Consider the following 19,147-nt stretch of genomic DNA (forward strand, 5'->3'; position numbering starts at 1 on the left):
CGCAGCTTATGCCGATTTTCTGCACCCAGAATGGGTACGGCCTTCGACCACAGCTCTAATCGACTCCACCACAAATGCTAGGGTGCAACAGTCAGCTGGCACAGCAGTCGGCTCGAGAGCTCAGGTGTATGTATCGAGCACTGACTACCTCTCTCGATGCAGGTTCGGGACGAATCAGGGAAGATTCACCCTCCTCGTGGGAGCTCGTTTTCAGTGCTCAATGTTGCTTCAGAGCTTGGCCACGCCCCAGACAAAATGTTAAGTGTTATTTTATTGTTTATTAAACAGAAATGACAACATTGAAGACTGTGTCTGTGCTTTAGAATTGATTCAGCTACTCTGAGAGGCAATGAATGGAGGAACCATCCAAGCCATATCATGAACTTAACATACTTTTCAATTTCATACTGAAATGTTGCAGCATGGTGCTCCCCAAATGCTCAAATCACTTAACAGTGATTCATGGATATTTATCAATATGATTTCTGTTTTCCTAGATGATTTCTGTTTTGCTAGATGGCCTGAAAACATAGTGTTGAACCTATAAATAGAAAGCCATGGACGATAGAAGTTGGGGAAGTACTAGGGAATACAATTTTCCAGCTTGTGGGAAGTCACAGGTACAGTTTCACCTGATCTAAGACCATTATTTGTTTGAATGTTCTGAGCAGCTATGATATTGTTTGTTGGATTGTAATAATTGGGTATTGTTGTAGGCTTCAATTTGGAACTGAAATGCCTTCTGTTAACTCTTGGTTCAAATTTCAAAGAATCTTGACCTTATGCAGTTTGGTTTTTCAATAACACCTTACCAGACTTAGCTCTCTTATTATAGAGTCGGGCCTCAATATTCAAGGTTCTCATTAGTGTTCTGTGGTAGCTGTTCAACAGATTGCTGGGTTAGGATGTGGGCTGTTTTCTGTTAGAAATAAGGTCATATGTCCATGTAATGCTCCTGGGTAACGTTTTTAAGAGGTCAATCTCTAAACACATCTAAGGTAGATACAGTTAATGGGCTTATTTTGTGCTCAGTATCTATGCTGCTAAGATGGATGACAGCTCATACAGGAAAACAACAAACTATTGATAATGAGCAAGTGAGTTTATCACACTTGGAGGATGGAGTTAATATCTTCTACCTCTAAGCTCAACTGCAACAGCTGCCAGTCGAGTGTGTGAGCCTCTTCACCAGCTGGATAAGCCCAGTTTTGAGCATATTACTGAGTAGGTGGTCCTGGGTAAGATTCTTTAAATATCATATAGCTTTAAGTTTGTAGGTAGTCAAGATTCAGGATATTGTATACCAATGAAAAGAGATGTAAGGTGAGATCCACTGGTTCATCCACCAATGTAGAAGCACAGCCTAGGTTTATATGACAGCTAGAGTAAGGGAGATTTTTCTAGCCATGTTACATTTGGTCACTAGGTGCTGAAATAGTGTAAGGTTTTGTTGAAGCAATTTGCGGCACTTCCTTTTATGTGCATTCTCCTGAGCCTTCCTACCTTCCTACCTAAGCTTTTGAACCTCTGTCACCCCAACAACTTCTGAATCTTGCTAGAAATATCACATCTAAAGAATTGGCTGAGTAAATAGAGAAATGTGACTTAATAATTCTTTGAACATTAAAATTATTTGCTATTTGGATGTTTTGAATGGTAGATGGAGCTTTAACCGCTAATTAAGTGTCCATCATCCATATATCTTGTTTTAGTCTCAAAATTCAGTTCAATAGATTGTATTGCATCTGGAACTGCACTAGGCCAATTCCTCGTGATACATGAATAGACCAAAAGGATTCTGATGGAAAACTGAGACTACATTGTAATTCTGGTAATGGGGGATTTGACATGTCAACTTTCACATGACTTCTTTTTATGGGCTGAATGTTCCCATACTGTGGCAGCACCAAAATTGTTCAGACTAATAGCTCAGTAACTTATACCTACAGCCCATCAGAGCCACAACATTTATTTTGATAAGCAACAAATTACCACACTTTAGATATCATACAAGACACATTGATTGTATCCTCACAATATCTGGTGTTAACGCTGAATTTTACTAATAAATATTCATGTATTTCTGAATGTTGAATCTGCATAGAAAATGAATTAATAAAAAAATATAATACACAACTTTGAAAATGTCCCTACTTGAGTTGTCGTCAGAATCACGAAGTGTCTTTATTAATTGCTTATTAATATGAAATGATGTGTCCATGTTTAGATTAATGGAGTAATGTGTTATATTAATGATTACTTATTACGTACTTGCTTTATTAATGGTAGGCTTTAAGTTAGCGCGGTGTTTGGCCTAGTTGCACAGCCTCATGTTAAGTTGCACTGCTTAAACAATTTACATAAGATGGCTGCGTAGAGAAATTAATATTTGTATTTTTCCTCAATGTTGACCAAATGCTAGTAAATGATTTTCTTTCCCATGAGAACTGCTTTTTAGAATACCCTGTATTAGCTATCAATACATTGTTGAGTTTATTGTGTGTGAAAGCGATGTTCCCAGGAACTAACAAGGGATGCACTGACTAGGGGAAAGAAAGATGCAAAACTGTTACCTGACGAGTCTGACGATGGGAACAGGAGAAGAGGAGCCAATCATCGACATGTGAAAGACAGTTTAGTTGTATGTTAGATTTGAGGTTCTAATTTCATTGGACTAAATGTAATGTAGGATTCTTTGACCAATAGCAACGGGGCAAGAGTTCTAGAGAATTTTAACTTAGCTTGACTGCACAGAGAGGAGGGAGCTCACTTTTTCTTAATCTTTTTCTGAGAAGCACCTTTCTGATTATCCTCTTTCTTCGAGAGACATTTTCCCATTTTCCTTCTTCACAGATGAGATGTATTCACCTTGATTCTTTACTTAGAGAAAATCCTATCTTGAACGTTATTGCTAAATTACGGTGCTGATGCTGACCGAACAGATGTCCAATTGATGAAGACTATCGTAGTTTGCTGATCCATACCAAAGAGAGGTATAGCAGAATATTATTGTTCTTGATGTAATTTGTCTTTTGTTCCTAGGTCCCCATCGCTAATTTGATAGAACCATAGCTCGATGTTTCCCCAAATTTGTGTTGACTAAATTGTTTTGCAAGAAGCCCAAACATGCTATTCTAATCAGATTTTAGCTAGAAGGCTCACAGAAAATGTTTGCTAATTATTAACAACAGTTGATGTCAGTTCTTTGCTGAATCTAAATGTATGCTATTTCTATTGCGCAGTTATTCTTGCTATTGATTTGTACTGCGATTCTAGAGTGCGTAACCATACATGCTTTGATCAAGTTGAGACTCTTTGGGAGATTTGGTCAACCAGTGTTGTTTCTGAATGTTTATCATTTGAATTTGAGATTAAGTTATGTGACATTAGTATTGTTAATATAGGGAAATAAACATTCTAACTTTTATGTAAAGGTGGAATTATTCACGGCAAAAGGGGTCATGGTGTGTGGAAATTGCTGACTCTAAAGATTATTGATTCTATAAATTGATCTTGTTATTGATTGGTACTGAAATTGAGTCCTATGGTGGGAATTACTCTAAGCGTAGTCAAAAGGTCCATCAAACCTCTAACGCGTCCCCTTATAAGATTAAATATAAACCGCCAAATAAGGTCAGATGCGCTAACCCTGGGAGGAGATCTGAATTTTTAAAAAGTAATTATATACTTTTTAGATAATTATCTTTTGCATTTGATATACTTTGTTCAATTAATGGCAAGTAAACGATAGACAGAACGGTCACCATTGGCTGAAGCTTTTGGCTTTAGTTTATTATTCAACCTTGCCCAAGGTTGGACTGTCCTAAAGGGCAATCAAGCAGTGCCCGCTGGGCTGGTCTCATGGGTTATAGGTCGTTTTTTGCCCGTATATTGACATGTTTTATGGCCTGTTAGGACGGTTTTAACTACTGATTACCCTGCTAATAAAACAAACATTTATTGCAGCAGGCACAAATCCGTGGGGCCTCCAATACCCTGCAAATCACACATGGTGTCTTTACAAGTTTAAAGCTGCTCCAAGTCGCAAACATGGACCGTTTTTTTAGCTTTCTAATACATTTTCGGGACCACTTTTATTTTGGTGCCCGAGCCTATTGTCACTGTAACCAGAAATGCTATTTTGAGAAGATCCTCTAAAGAGTCCATGGTCTCCTTCCTTCATCACTCAACGCTTTACTTTGTTGCTTCCTCGCGCTGGAATGATCAGATCACACGTAAAATTTTTCCGATGGGAGGACCAAGGACACGTGCGCTACTCTTGAAGTTATTAATGGTTTCTTAAGTCTCTGGTGGCAAAGATAAGAGAAGTTGCAATGGTGTTGGATTCATCACAATCTGCACATGGCTATTTCGACACAGGATGAATCTCTTGTCAGCATCTGGAATTTATCAAAATTTACTAGGCAAATGTCTTAGCGGCCTCACAAGCAATGATGACAGACCTGTCAAGTCTCTGTCAGCAAGAAAGAAGCATGTGTGCACTTTTAACCTCCAGTGTGTGCCTGTATTCAGTTCCACCAAATCACTGTACAAGTAAATCGTCGTTGGCCTCTCGCAGTAAAAAAACAATTGTTAGTATAAAATTCAAAAGGATGACCATGAAAATCAATGTTACCACACGACCACATCGTTTCTCTGTTAGAACATTCGTGGAACACAGCACTCTCCACTGCCAAAGGACCTCTCCCACCGCCCAGCCTTTTTGTAATTATAATACCTGAGTTGCTACACAAATTACGTCAATAAATATCACTGCACTAGCAAAGCCAATTGCAAAGCAATATATGTGTTATGTGAGAACATGCGGTGTTAGTCCTACGAATTATTTTTTATACTCAGCCCAAATGTTCCTCGATGACATATTAAAATAACATGTTTTCTCTTCGATGAGGATCTTGATATTTTTCATGATATTTCAATATCAGTAGTTATTTTGAATGTATTTTTTCGAGGCTTAGTGTAGGTTTGTTACAAAGAGATAGATGTGAAAAACATTTCCAAATATAAAGAAGCACTAATTTGCAATGAAAGAATATGGGCAAGCCTAAATTAAACATAGATTGTATGATACCTAACCCTGCATTTCAGAATGTGATTATGTGAAATCTCATATATTTAGAATAATATCAGGGGCATCTAGACAAATTCAGCAGATAGATGTCCAATGATTGTCCTTCAATCATGTATCACAAACAAGGTCAATTGGTAATGTGTAAGTAGAAATACATAAATGAATCCATACAATTCCAAGAAAAGATTGAACAACACAAGCCACGACAAAGCCAGTACTTTTGGATTTAGTACAGTAAAGTGTTTTTTCTTATTTTTTTGTGAACGATAACAGCGGTAGCTATACACACATTTGTACAAATAAAGATATGCGGAACAGGTACAGTACAGTGCAGTGCAATGCAGTTTCCCTCAAAGACAGAAAAAACAATAGGGGAAATTTCTCTTTTGTACAGAAATGGTGCAGCTTATGAAGCAGTGAAAGGTTGAGTCGCACGCGGAACGAGTGCTGCACAAAGAATATTCACGCTGTCAAGCAGAAACGTACAGAAGGGGCAGCAGTCGTGCAAATTCCCTTACACACATTAGCAAAGCAACCTTCCCCTAAACACAGAACAAGTACAGCAGGAACAACAGCAAGCCAACATCCCTTATACATACAAAAGTGGTACAGAATGGACAGCAGTAGTGCAGGCTTCTCGGACACACAGAATAGGTTCACCAAAAGGGCAACTACAGTGGACAGTTCCCACAAAAGCAGAACACATGCACAACAAGGGCAGCAGCAATATCGTTACACTCACGGAACAGGAACAACATAGGTAGGAGCAGTGGAAGCTTTCCTCGGAAAAGGCATACATTAGGCAGCATCACTTCACACACTGAAGAAGTAGTGTAGTCAGAATGGAACTGGCTTTCTCCCTCTCTCCTTTAGTGCAAGCTCATCTTAGTTTCCGAAGTCAGCGTGTACAGATCAAATGCAAACATTTTTCCACACAGCGTAAATGCAAGTTTGCTCCCACAAGGAGCTGGTACAGGCTGGGTAGAAGCAAAGTAAATCTACCTCACCACACAGCACAAATGTAGTTTTGGCATCACCTGAGATCCACATTGGAGCAGGGGGACGGCAAAGACATCGAGGGGATCCAAAGGTGTGAGAACTTCTCCAGGGGACACAAGGACACCCATGGGTTACTGGGCCTCAGTTGTTTTGGCTCTTTTATGCTCAGGCTATGCCCGAAAAAAGTGGCCTAATAAACGCTATTAGGACAGCCTGGAACTGGAATCCTGTAATGTCACACCCATTCCATCAACATAAGAACTTATTTGGACGACCCAAGGGCATCCAGGGTTACTGGGCCGCAATCGTATTCACTGAGGTCATTTACAAATGGTGTCCAGAGGCCCATGTACTATTGTCACCCCAAAATAAAAACAAAACACACTCCATCGCTCTTGATTCTTAACCCCTTCGCTGTCAGGCCTTTTCCCCTCCTGTGCCGAGCCTTTTTTTGGCTATTTGGGGCAGTTCGCGCTTAGGCCCTCATAACTTTTTGTTCACATAAGCTACCCAAGCCAAATTTGCGTCCTTTTTTCCCAACATCCTAGGGATTCTAGAGGTACCCAGACTTTGTGGGTTCCCCTGAAGGAGACCAAGAAATTTGCCAAAATACAGTGAACATTTTGTTATTTTCAAAAAAATGGGAAGTGTTTTTTCCCCTGAAAATGGCATCAACAAAGGGTTTGTGGTGGCAAGATCACCATCTTCCCAGCTTTCAGGAACAGGCAGACTTGAAATGGAAACCCCCATTTTTCAATACAATTTTGACATTTTACTGGGACATACCCCATTTTTACTATTTTTTGTGCTTTTCAGCCTCCTTCCAGTTAGTGACCAAAATGGGTGAGAAACCAATGCTGGATCCCTGACAGCTAAACATTTCTAAAACGTAGACAAAATTCTGAATTCAGCAAGGGGTAATTTGTGTAGATCCTACAAGTGTTTCCTTCAGAAAATAACAGCTGAAATAAAAAAATATTGAAATTGAGGTGAAAAAAACAGCCATATTTCTCCACGTTTTACTCTGTAACTTTTTCCTGCAATGTCAGATTTTTTAAAGCAATATACCGTTACGTCAGCTGCACTCTTCTGGTTGCGGGGATATATAGGGCTTGTAGGTTCATCAAGAACCCTAGGTACCCAGAGCCAATAAATGAGCTGCACCTTGAAATGGGTTTTTGTTCTATACCGGTATACAGCAATTCATTTGCTGAAATATAAAAAGTGAAAAATAGGTATCAAGAAAACCTTTGTATTTCCAAAATGGCCACAAGATAAGGTGTTGAGAAGCAGTGGTTATTTGCACATCTCTGAATTCCGGGGTGCCCCTACTAGCATGTTAATTACAGGGCATTTCTCAAATAGACATCTTTTTTACACACTGCCTTACATTTGAAAGGAACAAATGTAGAGAAAGACAAGGGGCAATAACACTTGTTTTGCTATTCTGTGTTCCCCCATGTCTCCCAATAAAAATGGTACCTCACTTGTGTGGGTAGGCCTAGCGCCCACAAAAGGAAATGTCCCAAAACACAACGTGGACACATCACATTTTTCCACAGAAAACAGAGGTGTTTTTTACAAAGTGCCTACCTGTGGATTTTGGCCTCTAGCTCAGCCGGCACCTGGGGAAACCTAGCAAACCAGCGCAATTCTGAAAACTAGACACCTCGGGGAATCCAAGAAGGGGTGACTTGTGGGGCTCTTACCAGGTTCTGTTACCCAGAAACCTTTGCAAACCTCAAAAGTTGGCCAAAAAAACACTTTTTCCTCTCATTTCAGTGACAGAAAGGTCTGGAATCAGAGAGGAGACACAAATTTCCTTCCACCCAGCGTTCCCCCAAGTCTCCCAATAAAAATGGTACCTCACTTTTTTGGGTGGGCCTACTGCCCGCAAAAGGAAATGCCCCAAAACACTATCTGGACACATCAAAATGATCAAATACAAAACTACCTGTTTTTGCGGGGCACCTGCGTTTTTGGTCCTGGGCTCAGCAGCCTTCTAGGGAAACCTACCAAACCCAGACTAGACACCGAGGGAGTCCAGTGAGGTGTGACTTGCGTGGATCCCCCAATGTTTTCTTACCCAGAATCCTCAGCAAACCTCAAATTTAGCTAAAAAATCCAATTTTTCCCACATTTCTGTGTGGGATTCCCGCAGTGGGACACATTTCATACCACCCAATGTTACCCTCAGTCTCCTGGTAAAAATGATACCTCATTTGTGTAGGTGGGCCAAGTGCTTGTGAAAGGGAAGAGCCAAAAACATGTCGATATTGAGGGTGAACCGAAGGGAGTCCAAAAGGGCAGTTTGCAAAAAAACATTTTTAGGCTGACAAGTGCAGCAGAACTTTTATCGGTATAGATGAGACAATGCTGGGTGGTAGGAATTTTGTGGATTTCTGCAGATTCCGGAAGGTTCCATCACAAAAACAATTGAAAAATGTGTGATTTCCAGCAAAGTTGGAGTTTGCAGGGGGTTGTGGGTACAAAAATGGTGCGGGCTGCATGTGAAACACACTACCATGGAATCACCCAGATGTTTAGTTTTCAGATGTGTCTTGGTCTTGTGGATTTTTCTACATGGCAGCGTCCCAAAGTCCATAAAGTGCAGCCCTTATCATTCCAAGTGGGACGATTTTGAGAGTAAGCCAAGCTCTCATGGGCCAAATGTAAAACTAAAACCCAAAATAATCAAATGTCTTCTTGCTTGCTGTGGGATGAGATGTTTTAGAGTGCAGGGGAGAGCTGAAAGACTGTTACCCCCCTTCAGTTGAGGTGGGGGCATAACCAGGCCCATACTGGTTGGTAGCCACCACCCCAATATTTTTTGTTTTTTTTAAAATTCCCTAGCATCTAGTAGACTTTCTGCCCCCCTGGGGTGTGATTCAGGGGTAATTGCCCCATCTGCCCACTGGTGGTCAGAACAACTTTGGCCCCATTTATCTGGCGTGGGGGTATGGCCATACCCCCAGCTCTTATTTAAAAAAAAAAAAAAATCCCTGGCGGGCTTTCTGCCCCCTCTTGAGGGCAGATGGGCCTTCCAAAAATAGGCCCATCTGCCCCCAATGGGGGGCAGATATGGCCAACAGTAATGTGCCCCCATGGGTAGCGACCCTTACCCAAGGGGCTGCCCCCCTAAAGAAAACACACGCATACACACACACCAATCCCTGGTGCCTAAGTGGTTTCTGCCCCCATGGGGGCGAATTGGCATAACAAAAATCGGCTGAAGCCCTTGCCTAATGGGTCGCTCCCCATCTCTAAAAAAACAAACAAGCAAAAAAAAACACCCCAAAAAATTAGCCATGGTGCCTAGAGGTTTCTGCCCCCCCCGGGGGCAGATCGGCCTAATAACAATAAGCCGATCTGCCCACAGGGGGGGCAGAAATGGCCTAAAATAAATTCCCCCCCCCCACTACCCTGGGGAGCAACCCTTGCCTACGGGGTCACTCCCCTTGCGTGACAAAGGTGCAAAAAAAAAAGATACCCGGTGCTTAGTGGTTTCCGCTCCCCTTGGGGGCAGATTGACCTAAAATCAGCAATGGCCTAATTACAATTTGCCCCTCCAGGGAAGCGACCCTTGCCTAAGGGGTCGCTCCCCATCTGTAAAACAACAACAAAAAAAGTCCCTGGTGCCTAGTGGTTTCTGCCCCCCTTGGGGGCAGATCAGCCTAATTAAAATAGGCTGATCTGCCCCCCAGGGGGGCAGAAACGGTCTAAAATAAATTTGCCCCCCAGTGGAGCGACCCTTGCCTAAGGGGTCGCTCCCCTTGCGTGAAATTTCAAGGGAAAAAAAATCCCTGGTGTCTAGTGGTTTCTGTCCCCCTTGGGGGCAGATTGGCCTCATAAAAATAGGCCAATCTGCCCCCTCATAAAAATAAGCCAAGGGGGGCAGAAATTGCCTAAATATAATTTGCCGCCTAGGGGAGCAACCCTTGCCTAAGGGGTCGCTCCCCAGCTCTAAAAAAAAAAAAAAAAAAAATATATGATCCCTGGTGCCTAAAGGACTTAAAAAAAAGCCCCCCTGGGGAGCGACCCTTGCCCAAGGGGTCGCTCCCCTTATGCCAATTTAATACATTAAAAAAATCCCTGGTGTCTAGTGGGCATTTTAGCAGCCAGATTGCTTTGCAATCTGGCTGCTAAAATGCTCAGAGAGACTTCAAAGGGAAGGAAATTCCTTTCCTTCCCTTTGAAGCCTCTCAGGCCTCCTCCACATGATCGGAAGAGAAATGCTGAGCATTTCTCTTCCGATCGCGCTGGAAGCTGAGCGTCCAGTGCGATGGGAGGAGGCCTCTTTGATAGTCAGCGCGCGATCGCGTGCTGACATCACAGGGGGGGTGGGGAGGTCAGACGGGCTGTCGGGGGTGGAAGGGGAAGGGCTTCCCCTTCCATCCCTGCTTTTGGTGGGTGGGTGGGAGGGAGGAACACAGAGGGAGCGCTAGCACTTCCTCTGGGCTCTGTGCCCAGGACATAATGGTTACGTCCTGGGCACACGTGCACTGTGCCGCAGGACGTAACCATTACATCCGCAGTACAGCAGGGGTTAAGGTAGCAAAGGTAGAGCAAACAATGCTTCCCAAAGGAAGTGATATAGTATGGAAACACAGAGCTCAGGAACAAACATAAAAACACTTAATAAATTATCGTTTACCCAGCGTTTTTACCTTTAGAAAGTTTAAATAGTGTAATGCACATTAGTTGAATACTATGCAAAGAATCACAAATATGTACCCAAAATACAGCTGACAGCACATCGTATTAAACAACAGACACAATCACAGTGCGAATAGCAAATTAAAACCATTCCTGACGGGGCCTTGCAGATAAGTAGGGTAGAAATCACCTACTTTAAAGATTAAACCCAGAGAGGGTCTAACGCCATATACCTGCAAGGTACTGCAAGTGCACCTGGTCCTTAGTAAGTAAACTTACCAGGGGACGCATATAGGCCGATATGACATATTACTACATTATTCTTATACGTTTTCATTATTTCACACATTTTAAATGCAAGTTCGGATAAGTGGCTGACATACCTCGTGGGCACATTTTCAAAACATGCACATTAATTTTTCTCTACGATTAATTTCTCTATGAACTTTTGTAAATCATACCATAGAGGTATTTATTAATAATTTCTAATTAGCATATCTGCGTCAACAGTCCCTCCTCTGATGACTACACTCTTTTCTTTCCCCATCATTTCACAGTTCCATTTCAGCTGTATTTTGTCTCCTTCTCAAATCTTCCTATAAATTATTTATCTGTTTCGTTGTTCCCTCCTCTGATTATTTTTAGATCTTTTCAATTTTATCTTTTGACATAATTTAAACCCCATAATCCCAATATGCAAGCAATCATGATTAATATTCCTTGTTTGATTTTTAATAACACCCCATTCCAAATCTGACTAAACCATTTTCCCAGTGAAGCAAATCCTTTTCCAACCTTTTCCCAAACATCTGGTTCTTTCAATTCTTTTAAATCCTTACTTGAGTTAGTCAGGTTAGTGAGTAAGGGCCAGATGTAGCAAAGGGTTTTTCCCATTCTGTGTCAATGGGAAAATGTGTTCGTACATATGGCCCTAAGTCTCTTATCTCCCTATCATTATCTGGGATATAGGAACAACAATGCCTAGCATTAATCATCTTACAGACTCCACCATCTTTCACTAAAAGAATGTCTAAAGCAGCCCTATTTTGAAGCGCCATAGCTCTATCTTCAGCTAATTCAAAATCTATCAGGAGTATTACCCCTGTAAAAGTCGTCAGCATGTTATCCACAATAGTAGACAACTTTTGTATCTTGATCGAGTTCTGAATGACTCATACTGAAGGAATCACTACACTAAAGACATCTCCCACAATTGCAGACTAGGTTTCCCTCCTCTGTCGCTTATGATGTAATTCAGTCAATTTCGGAAATGTCTTTAAGTCATCTATCTGGTAAATTTTAGGGCAAACTATCCCCCAATAACATGTCCCATACCTACCTCTTGGAAGATGGTAATAAGCATTAAGTCCACAAATTTAATAGATCCCAGGAATTGCAGGGTGCTGACCATTCAGCATAAACATCCACTTACTCTGAACGAAAAACACATACCTACATTCACTCGTTCCCACAAATTGTCAGTGCGTGATTTTGGCCTATATATACAAAGCTTCCTTACACGTAATGCATCTAATGCTAATTTCCCTTGTGTTTTAATTGCAGTGTAAGCATAATCATTTTTATAAGTCTTTTTCTCTAAACCGTTTTCTAATTTTTCTTTTAATGCTTTTCTCCTATCATGAGTATGCCCTATGAAGCTCTTTTCTAAAGGTGTAAGCAAGCATGTAAGGTTAGTACGATGCGCATATGCGGTCCCAAATGTTAGTGTTGGCTCAAAGAATTCTCCTTCTAGTACTATATCACGCTCTTTAGCTACTCTACTCAGATATCTAATAATAGGAACAAATTAAAACACCAGGTCATAGTTGGAATAAAAATACTGTATATACTCTTGGTTATAAAATCTGGATAGCAGCAAGCTACAGCTTATTCCATATGTTAGCGGAAGACTATGATACGTAACCCCTTCTTCTACTGATGAAGGAATTTGTGTACACACAAGACAATTCCTCGCATCCATTGTCTCAACATACTCACTCAACAAGCAATAGAAAATGTTAGAAGAAAGCTCTCCTTTTGCATTAGCATAATCATGCAAGTATTTCTCATCTAACTTAAACCGCTCTAAAGCTGTTAATGTAGTAGTTTCAGGAGCAGAAGTAAAAGTAGGTCTTTTCATATCATGAACAGACATTCCCACAATCATTATTATAAACAATATTCCACACATAACTGCCAATCCAACACTCATGTATCTACAGTTCCTAGCAACCTTATCTTGATTATTTAGCTCAGCCATGATCTGTAAAGAATCAGAAAGCAGAAGTAACTCCATCATAAAGTGCAGTAAAATCAAAAATCAAAAATTCTTCTCTCACAGTTCAGTTTCACATCCAGGAACCCTTCTCCTTTGTCAAAATCGATTAGCAGCTTGTCACATTCGGCTTTATGTCAAATCAGATTATCAATGTCTTTTGCACTATTATTTCCAAACAGTCTCCTTTAGGTTTTTAGGATTAGCTCAACAATTCAGCTTCCTTGATCACCTTCAGGTTACATCAAAGTACTGAATCAGAAATTCTCTATCAAAACAAAAGGACATAAACTTGTGTTGCCATTCATTGGTAGTTGCATATGCCCATTCAGGACCTGCATAACATCGACTTGCTATTCTCTTTCTTTTCAACCTTCGATCACCACTTAGTTCTCCTTCACTCAGTTATTCTTTTCTCATAGTATCCACTTCTTCTTCGATTGTTTCATTTATGACCAGTTAATTTTTCTCCCCTATCTGCGATTCAGGCCAATTATCTCCTTTTCTTGTTCCTTCTGTTAATATTCTTCTCAAGATTGGACTTTTATCCTTCTCTTTTTCTATGGTGTTTTCTCTTGATGGACCTGCAAAGGGCTCAGGAGGAGTCTGATCACTTTGACTTTGATCTTTCTCAACTCTTTCACCCTCTTGTTCTGGCGCTTGCTCTGTCTGCTTTTCAGCACCGACTGCTTCTGGGAGAACCTCTACTGAGCTAGGCTCTTCTGCTGTATCCGTTGAAATTGATTCTTGCACACCCTCCTGTAATTCTTCACGTTCGTCTCTTACAGGGGTAATAGAACCATCTTCCACGAGCTCTGATTCAACTTCAGGTTCTATTGGCTCCTTTTCTGGCTCAGGTGCGGTGCCCTGTTTCGCTGTTGTTGGTGCAGCACCAATGCTTCTTTATGATCTGGTGGACATACCACTCTCTTTGTATGGCTCGCGTGTATCCAGTTTGGAAGTCCTGCACACTTCACAGCTGTCGTAGTTGTTAACACCACCTGATAAGGACCCCTCCAACGCAATTCCAAACAGGTCTTGCGAACATGCTTTCTTACAATGACCCAGTCACCGGCTCTCAGGTTGTGCCCTGGATCGTAGATGGGTGGCAGGATGGTGGCCTGCACCTGCTGAGAGAAAGAGCGAACCACATCAGCCAGACCCTTGCAGTAGTCCAACACCATATCATCTGTAATATTTACAAGTGCATTGGCTGGAACTGCTGATAATCACATTGCTCTCCCCATGAAAATTTCATGGGGCGACAGCCCTGTCTTCCCGTCAGGTGTGTTTCTCATTGACATCAACACTAAAGGCAATTCATCTGGCCATTTCAGATTTGTAGCTGCACACATCTTTGCAATTCTTATATTCAAGGTACCATTCATCTGTTCCACCAGTCCTGATGCTTCAGGGCGATAGCTACAATGCAACTTTTGCTCAATGTTTAGTGCTGCACATAGGAGTTTAATCACCTCATTAATGAAGTGAGTTCCCCTATCTGATTCTAAAGAGATCGGAAACTCGAAACATGGTATCAACTCCCTAAGTGACAAATTTGCTACTGTGAGACTGTCATTTCTTCTTGTAAGGTATGCGTCAATCCAGTGACTAAAAACACACACAGTCACCAACACATACTTCAAACCTCCATAAGCAGGCATCTCAATGAAATTCAATTGCATTCTGCTGAATGGACCTCCTGCTCTTCCAATGTGGCTCAAATTCACCACTGTCCCTTTTCCCACATTTAGTTGCTGACAAATTATACAGCGATGACATACTGCCTCTGCTGCTTCGCTGAACTTAGGGTTAAACCAGTCAATTTTGAACAATCTAACCATGGCATCCTTTCCAATATGTGCTTGGCCATGATAATACCTGGCCATCTGGGACAATAAACTATTAGGCAGGACCAGCTGACCCTCCTCAGAAACCCAGATTTCATCAGGTCATTGAACAAATTTCAATTTAGCCCAAATACATTTTTCTTCCTTGTCAACATTACTTTGCAATGTTTTCAACTCTCCCAGAGTATCGATCACTTTCAATGCAAAACTTGTACATGTACTGTCTTCTTCTGCCATCAGTTCCCACTTGTCTTTAAATGATATACAGTTCAATGTGCAAAATCTTGCGACTTGATCTGCATTTCCATTTCCCAGTGAGATGTAATCCTGTGCCTTTTGATGTGCACTGCATTTTACAACGGCAATTTCTTCAGGTAACTGCATCGCATACAACTCTTTTATCTTGTTGCCATTTCTTACTGGTGTACCAGTGGAGGTGAGGAAACCTCTTTGTGACCAGAATTGACCAAAATCATGGACAATTCCAAATCCATATTGGCTGTCAGTATAGACTGTGACTCTCAGTCTTGCAGAAACATGGCATGCCCTAGTAAGAGCCACCAATTCTGCTACTTGTGCAGAATATACACCTTGAAGCCAGGAAGCTTTTAATGTACCTGTGATTGTGCATACAGCATATCCTGTTCTCAATGTCCCTGTACCATCTCTGAGACATGAGCCATCAACAAAGTCAATTTCATCATCTTCTTCCAATCGAGTATCTCTGATATCAGGTCTTAGTTTTGTACACAGTTCAGTTACCTCAAGACAATCACGCTCAATATCTTCCTCTTTTTCAATTTAAACTGTATCACTTGGAAGTAATGTTGCTGGGTTCAACACTGTACATCTTTTCAATGTTACATTTAGAGCACCTAGTATGCTCGTCTCATACCTTGTCAATCTTGCACCAGTCAAATACTGTGTTTTCGTCCTTGTCAGAAAATCTTAACAGAAAGAGGAACTATTACCGTCAAAGGGTATCCCATCACTACTCCCTCACATTGAAAAAGGCTTTGACCAACTGTGGCAACTGCCAGCAAAAAGCCTGGTAAAGCGGCAGCGACTGGGACCAAAGGTAGCTGAAAAATAGGCTACTGGGCGATAAGCACCTCCATGGACCTGTGTCAAAACAGACAAAGAACAAGCATCACGTTCATGACAAAACAATGTGAATGGCATCGTGTAATCAGGCATTCCCACTGCTGGAGCTCTGCACAAACTCTCGCTCAACAACTGATCTTCATCTAAAGTTATGTGATCTGTAACATCTTTCTGTGTCAGCTGCTGCAATAGTTTGGCAATCTCAGCAAAATTTGGAATCCACTGATGACAATAACCTACCATTCCTAGAAACATTCTGACATCTCTCCGTGAAGTCGGAGGACTTCTCTGCAGTATCATTGTAATCCTCTCTCTGGAGATTCTCCTTGACCCTTTCTCAATCTGGTGTCCCAGGTATTTCACTGACTTCTGACAGTACTGCAATTTCAAAGGTGACACTTTATGTCCAAATTTTCCCAAATGATTTAACAGGGGAATCGAGTCATACCTGCACTCGTCCCTTGTCCTGGATGCAATCAGCAAATCATCAATGTAAATGCACTAGAGTCGATTGGTACGGTAGTTCAAATTACTCCAAATTCTTTTTCAGGATCTGATTGAACAGACACAGTGACTCCGTATACCATTGTGGAAGCATGCACCAGCTGTAGACTCTGTCTAGGAATTTGAAACTAAAAAGAAACTGACTATCCTCATGAAGAGGCACAGAAAAGAAAGCTTGTGACAAGTCAACCACTGTGAACCGCTCAGCATCACAAGAAATCTGAAACAGTGTCACTGCTGGGTTCGGCACTACAGGACAACACTTGACCACCAAGTCAATCACTTTTCGTAAGTCCTGCACAATGCACACTTTCCCACATGGCTTTTTTAAGCCCATTATTGGTGAATTACATGGACTGCTCAACATTTCTTTCAAAACTCCTTGTTTTAGAAAATCTCTAATTATCTATTCCATTTTCTTCAGAACATCTTGTGCCACGTTATACTGTGGAAGCTGCGGAAACACTACATTCGGCTTCAAAGTTATTTTAATTGGTTCCACTCCCTTGATTAAGCCCACTTCTTTACCTGTCAGGTCCCACACATTTTCCTGTACTGTTCCCTGCAAGTCTGCATGCAATTCTTTCACAGTAAACATCCGGAAAAACTCAATCAATGGGTAATCTTCGTTAACAGTTTCAATCTAAGTTTCAGGCACCTGTTCTTCCTCATCATCGCTATTTGTCTGAACCTCTATTCCAGCAGTCGCATAACTAATTGAACATTTAGGCCCTCATTACAACATTGGCGGTAAAAGCCGCTTACTGCCGTGCAGAAGGCCACCAACACACCGCGGTGGCAGCGGAATTCCGCCACGGTCATTATGACCCACTGCTCGGAATCCGCCAAAATTCAGACACCCACAGAAGTCCGCCACACCAAAGGTCAGTGATAAACTGGCGAAAACAAAACCTCCACCGTCATGCCAACAGAAATACGCCCACACTATCACGACACACGAATCCACGCAGCGGTCTTTCAACCGCGGTATTCCCTTGGCGGTACACACCGCCGAACTCAAAATACACACACATATACAAAACACAGCCACATTGGACAATTCGAAATACACACACCTGATACACATACACACACCACTCCCACAGACCCATTACAATATAAAACTCACACCCACATCACCCACAATTCCCTTCGACAAAATTACAGAGAAAAGGCCAGAGAGAGACACTACAAACAACTACCAAGCATCCACACAATACCATCACCCACATAACTTCCACTCACCTCACACAACAAACCACTAAATATCACCCCAGTTATCACTACATACACAACCCCACACATCACCCACACCACCCCGTGGCACGGCAAAGACACCCCATGTTCTCTGAGGAGGAGCTCAGGGTCATGGTGGAGGAAATCGTCTGGGTACAGCCACAGCTATTCGGATCACAGGTGCAGCACACCTCCATTGCTAGGAAGATGGAGCTATGGCGAAGAATAGTGGACAGGGTCAACGCAGTGGGACAGCACCCAAGAAATAGGGATGACATCAGGAAGAGGTGGAACGACCTAGATGGAGGAATGGACTCTGGTAAGTCAAATCTCAACTATTACATCCCCCACCCTACTTGCATGCTATCACATACCCCCACCCTCACCCTAACCCCCATCACTCCAACTCCTCACAAATGTCCCAATATCACAAACCACACATCCCAAACCCAAGCCCTGCATGCAACAACAAAGCATGGAAACCCATCACCAATGCATGGCCACTGCACATACCCATACAACCCCCTAAACCACCATCCCACAATGACCCACACAGGAATGCAAGCACTGGGGTACACAGTCACCCACCCATTGCACAGCATGCCACACACAGATGTAATAAACATCCTTTTATACACCTGCAGGACCCCTACCCAACGTCACCGGACAGGAGGGTCCACACATGTACACACCACCAACAGAAGAGGCCCACAGTGATGACAGCAGCTCTGTCCAACTGGATCTAGATGACAAGCCCGGCCCATCCGGGACCTAGGGACAGTCGGTTCCCCTGACAAAGTCACAGCCAACCACAGAGCTTCCCCACTCTGGAAACACCAGCACAACACCCACCCAGTGGGCCCATACATCTGACCCCAGGACACGTCAATCAGCAGTGTGCCACCACTACACAGAACCCAGGCTAACCCACCACCCCAACAACAACAGGGACCTGGGGGCAGTGACAGTGGGCACACGTTCCAGGGGACGGAGGCCCAGGAACACAGGGGAACTGGGAGGGCTGCTGTGCGACAGGGGGAGGACAGGCCAAGGGAACCCACTCTCCCCGAGGCCCTCGCCAACATCATGGGAGCCTACCACCATTCCCAGGAGACGATGGCAACGGTACTGGCCAAGTTTCAGGAGATCCAGCGCCTGCAGGAGGAACAGTATTTGTGCTTCAGGGAGGAACTCAGATCCATCAGTTCCACCTTGGGCACCATCATAGGGGTGCTGAAGGATGTCCTCAACACCAGGAGGGACACTGTGGCACTACAAGGGGCCCCTGACACTAGCCTGGATGATGAACTGCCCACCACTTCTACCGGCGCTGGTGGACAGGAGACACTGCCACAGGACCACCACACCAGCACCCCACCCCCTGCAGAGGGTGAACCACCCTGCAAACGGTCCCTGAGATCCAGGACAAAG

This window comes from Pleurodeles waltl, chromosome 10 (assembly GCF_031143425.1).
Source record: "Pleurodeles waltl isolate 20211129_DDA chromosome 10, aPleWal1.hap1.20221129, whole genome shotgun sequence".
Lineage (NCBI taxonomy): Eukaryota > Metazoa > Chordata > Amphibia > Caudata > Salamandridae > Pleurodeles > Pleurodeles waltl.